A 5,622-nucleotide genomic window follows, 5' to 3' on the forward strand; every position below is an offset into this window, starting at 1 on the left:
AGTTCTGTAAATGTGAGCCTGCCACAGTTCTCCTTCCCCTCTGCTGCAGACAGGAACAAGCAGGCAGGCAGCAGCAAAGCTGTTACTGTTAGGACAGTGTTACTTACCATCTCCATGCACTTTCCTTACCAGGACCCTTGACCCTGGGCAGATTAGGTCTTATCACTTCTCTGCTTTCTTGCCTTCTGTTTCCTTTCTTTTCTTTTTTTTTTTTTTTAAACTTCCTGCCTTGGTTTCTCTTAAATTGTTTAGCTATTTCTTTAGTGGGCAGACACCCTGTGCTGGGTCTTTCCACAAAACTCAGTAGTGATACCTCTCCCTGCTGGGACTGCATTCTGGAGCCAGGATGTGAGCCTCCAAGCCCAGTATCACTCAGGACCTAGAGGACTTGGAGAAGGGCGGTGGGGTTCAGCATCACCTACCCACCATGGACACTGCTACGAGAGGCTCTCAGGCCTCCGAAGCTTCTTCAGCAATTTAATGGCAGTTGCCATGTCTCTCTGAGCTTGGAAACTTGGCACTGGTGACAAGCTGGGCTACCTGAGAGCCTAGCAGCAGACAGAGAGCAGACATCTGGGGAGAAGGACTGGGTCCTCTTTAGTCAGAAGCACTGGCTGCCTGCGATCCACTCTGGGAGCTGAGGAGGAGGCCCCGCTGAGCTTTGTAGAAACCCCAAACAGATGGGAGAGCAGGCATGGGTTGTTGGGACAGCCTTTGAGGCCACCAGGATCTCTTCCGCTGTGAAGCAGGAACTTGGGCTCTCTTTAGCTATCTAATTGCCACCCCCAGCTCTCCTAAGCCCTCAGGCCACCACAGCTTCACTGCCTCCACTGTCCTTGCATATCAGTTCTTTTGCTGCCTCTTTCTTAGTGAGTGTTATCAGTTTAGCACGGGCTTCTGAAGACAAGCAGAGAAAGACACACCCCCCGAGGGGGAGGGGCCTTTATCAGGCTTGCTGTTGCGACATCAGGGAGACACACAAAAGAATTTCTCTCAGGCAACTCACTGTATGCCACCCTGCATGCACACAACAGAAAAGATGAGGAGGCCAAAGAAATTAATGAGCCCAAAGTACTGTATACAACAAACTTAGCAGGCCATGCATCCTCGCACATGCCTATAGTCCTGTCACTCAGGAGGCTGAGGATAAGTACATTGCCTTCTAGGCAAGTCAGGGAAGCATTGGAAGATCCTGTCTCAAAAAGAAAGTATTCAATAAAGCATAGCCAAGGGATTTTTGTTCTGGCCTAGAACTTGAGTTACAGGCACCTGACATGTTGCTGGGNATTGAACTCAGGTCCTCAAAAGGAGCAGCCAAGTTCTTAACCGCTGAGCCACTTCTCTGGGGCCCCCAGTGGACATTAAAGACAGAAAAGAACCTAGGAGGTGATGAGAAGTACAGAAAACAAGTTGCTTCTGTCCGAGGAAAGTGAGCTCTTGTCCNAAGAAGGTGAGTAATACATTTGGAGATTTCTCCTGAGGCTCAAACGCAGATGGTCAGTCCTTCTTGGCCACAAGTGCCTTTACCCGATGAGGCATCATCTCACCTGCCCTGGAATTTAAGAATTGGGGCTGGAGAAATGGCTCAGAGGTTAAGAGCACCGACTGCTCTTCCAAAGGTCCTGAGTTCAAATCCCAGCAACCACATGGTGGCTCACAACCATCAGTATCGAAATCTGATGCCCTCTTCTGGAGTGTCTGAAGACAGCTACAGTGTAGTTACATATAATAAATAAATCTTTTTTTTTTTAATAAATAAAGATTTTTAAAATGTGTCTCTGTGTGTATGTGCCCCAGGAGGCCAGAAAGGGGTACGAGATCCCCCTGGAACTGGAGTTAAGGGTGTTTCATCAGTCCATGGTGGGTGCTAGAGATCTGTACTCAGGTCAAGATCTCCTAATCATGGAGCTCTCTCTCCAGTGCCAGGGTTTGGTCTGTGAAGACAAGAGTCTCACTGTGTAGCTTAGTTGGCCTCAAGCTCTTTATGTAGCCCAGGATGGACATGAACTCCAGATCCTCCCACAGGAGCCTCTGGAGTGCTCTAAGCCCTGGTGTGCACCATTATACCTCGCTTAGAAATAAAACATAGCAAAAGAAGTTCAGAGATTTGAAAGCAACCCCTCAGGAGGAAGAAAGGAAAAGCTGGGCTGGAGGAGGTTCAGGGTCCCCACTTCCAGTTCCCTGAACCCACGAGGTAGCTCACGACCATCCATCCGTAACTCCAGTTCCAGAGGATCTGACAACCCCTTCTAACCTCGTCAGGCACTAGCCACCACATGTGCCTATATGTAACATGCAGGCAAAAACATTCACACAATAAAGAAATCTCTGGGGCAGAGGGAGGATGACAAGGTGGGTGTGTCAGTTGGTTTTTTGGTTTTGTTTTTGAAACGGGGTTTCCCCATGTGCTCCTGGCTGTCTTTGACTTCATTATGTATGTTAGTCTGGCTTCCAACTCAAAAACACGGGTCTCTGCATCCCCAGTGCTGAAACTAAGGGCATGGGCCTCCATGCCTGGCCAAGAGGACAAGTTTGTTTTCTTGTTTTGTTTTGTTTTGTTTTTTGTTTGGTTGGGGTTTTTTTGTTTTTTTGTTTTTTTCCGAGATAGGGTTTCTCTGTATAGCCCTGGCTGTCCTGGAACTCACTCTGTAGACCAGGCTGGCTTCAAACTCAGAAATCCACCTGCCTCTGCCTCCCAAGTGCTGAGATTAAAGGCGTGCACCACCACCACCCGGCNGAGGACAAGTTTTTAACAGCCTTATGCAAATTTGTATTGCCTAAAACAGAATATGGCCAACAACAACAAAAACCTATAGGCTGGGGATGGCTCACTAGGAAGACCACTTTGCTGTGCAAACCAGAGGACCTGTGTTCCACTCCCAGGTACCCCTTTAGAAGGTGTGCATGGTTCTACAGCTTTGGGAACAGTGCGGAGCTGATCCCTGGAGCACATTGGCCAGCCAGCCGCGATAAACTGCAAGATTCAAGTTCTTTGAGACCCGGTCTCAAGGGAGTAGTAAGGTAGAACTAGAGCACCCAACATTTTCCGGGGGCCACCCTCCTAGGAGCAGCTGTGCACACCACCGCGAACCTATAAAGACCTTGCTCCCACTACTGTTTAATATCCCTGAAGGTATCCTGGGGGATAAGTGCAGCCCCCTCGCCCTCCAAGCCCTTACACGGCCGCAGGTCTCTGGCCATAGCACATCTGCTAGACTTCCACGGAATAGGTTTCTCCTAGCTTCCCTCCTCTCCTCTCTCNAGGGCAAACACACCATTGTCTCGCTGGGGCCAATTACTTCTCCCTCTGCCAGGACTCCGCGGGACTACAAATCCCACGTCTGCGGTCCAGCACCCCATGTGCAGAGTTCTCAGCCCACGCGGTTGGTGGCTCTCACCTCGGGCTCTTTGTCTCCGTGCTCCTAGTCACACCCGGAACCTCGCTAGCTCAGAGCACCTAGAGGAGGAACTTGGCAGTTATAGCCGAGGAGATTGAGGCTTGTTTACTGTCACCGTGGAAACCCCCAGGAGCCGGCTCCTGTGGGGCCTGGTCCACAATTCCTATGTGTGCAGAGCCTAGGGAAGCTCCGTGACCCCCAGCTCTCTCCCTCTGCTCAGCCCACCCCCAAGTACCTGGCAGGAGGATCAGAACTTGTAGGTTGGCCATCATAGCCAATAAGTCTCTGTCTCTTAGAGAAGTAAATAAAATCAGGAGAGACTCACAGGTNGAGAAGGCACTTAGCATTTGAGTTTAATCAGCACCCAAACGATAATATTTAGAAATATCTAAAAACAGGGCCTCAGGATTGCAAAATCTGGCCTCTGTTGAACTTGGGTTGCAGCTGAGGCTGGCCTTTTTGTGGCTGAGGCTGGCCTTGAATTTGAAGTTGATTAGAACTTGAATTGTTTCTGAAAATACAGCCAGATGTGGTGCACTCCTCTAATCCCAGCCCTTTGACTGCGAGGTGAGAAGACCAGGAGTACAAAGCCACCCTCTGCTACTTAATGAGTTTACAAGCTATCTGAAACCTAAGACCCTGTTTCAAACAACAAAAGTAAAAATAAAGAAAGAAGAAAATATAATATCGGGCTCATCTCTCAACTTGGCAGGAACGAAACCCAATGACAGAACAACCTAATCTCACTGTCTTCTTTGCCATTTAGTTTTCAAAGTGTTTGCTGGGAGTCAAACTTATTTTCCTCTAGGGACTTTTTTTTTTTTTTTTTTGAAAGACTGGCCTGAACAGCTCATTTTCTGCAAACAACCCAGGAACACCTGCCCTGGGCACCACCCACAGTGGGCTGGGCCCTCCCACATCCATCAATAGTCAAGAAAATGCCTGCTCTCCGAAATGCTGGCAGGCCAATCTGATGTGATGAAGGCAATTCCTCAGTGGAGATCCCCTCTTTCCAAGGGACTCTAGCTTGCTTGAAGTAGACAACAATGAATCAGGGCAAATGGGTTTTGAATCAAGGTTTGGCTCTGTGGCCCCTGCCAGCCTGGAGCTCACTGTTTAGTGTAGGCTGGCCTTAGCCTTGAACTTGACTTTACTCGGCCTCCTGAGTATGAGATAACCAGCTTAGGTAACACATTTGTTTTCTGTTGTGATTGNGTGGTTTGGTTTGTCTTTGTGTGTTTCTGAGAGAGAGTCTCTGTTATGTAGCTTGGCTGTTCTGGAACTTTCAATGTAGACCAGGCTGGCCTCCAACTCAGAGAGATCCTTGTGCCTATCTGCCTGTGGACTTCTGCATATGCCATCACACCCAATCTTATTTTCTGGAGATTTTATTTTTTGTGTTGCNATAGACCCCAGGGGCCCTGCACATGCTCAGGTGAGTGCTCTAATGTTGAGCTAAATCTTTAAAAGTAAATGAGGAGGGGCTGCAGAGAACTCGCAGCAGCTAAGAGTCCTCTTCCAGAGGACTGGGGCTCAATTCCTAACACCCACATGTTGGCTCACATGTAACCTGTAACTTCGGTTCCAAGGGATCTAATGTGCTCTTCTGGTCTCCCAAGGCACTAGGCATACACATGGTATGCAAACATACATGTAGGCAAAATGCTTATACTTATTAAATAAAAATAAATCTTTTCAAAGGAAAAAAAATGACTGTATAGGAAAAAAATATTNCCTTAGCCATTAGGGAAATGTAAACCAAACAGAGCAAGTCAGTATGTCTGTCACTGTGGTGGTGAGTCTTATGTCACTCTTGACACAAGCTGGGGTCATCTGAAAGGAGGGAATCTTAACTGAGAAAAAGGCCTCCATAAGATCCAGCTGTAAGGCATTTTCTTAATTAATTATTGATTAGAGGTGGTGCCATCCCTTGGCTGGTGTTCCTGGGTTCTTTAAGAAAGCACACTGAGCAAGCCATGAGGAGCAAGCCAGTAAGCAGCATTCCTCTATGACACCTGCATCAGCTCTGCCTCCAGGTTCCTGCCCTTCTTGAGTTCTTCTACTATTGTCCTTTGAGGATAAACAGTGATGTGAAAGCAGAAGCCAAACAAACCCTTTTCTCTCCATCAGGTTTTGGTCATAGTGTTTCATTACAGCAATAGTAACCCTAAGACAGTTATCAAGAAAAACAACAAATGTAGCCGTGTTGGTGGGAATGTAAGTT

This window comes from Mus caroli, chromosome 6 (genome assembly GCF_900094665.2).
Source record: "Mus caroli chromosome 6, CAROLI_EIJ_v1.1, whole genome shotgun sequence".
In the NCBI taxonomy this organism is placed as follows: Eukaryota; Metazoa; Chordata; class Mammalia; order Rodentia; family Muridae; genus Mus; species Mus caroli.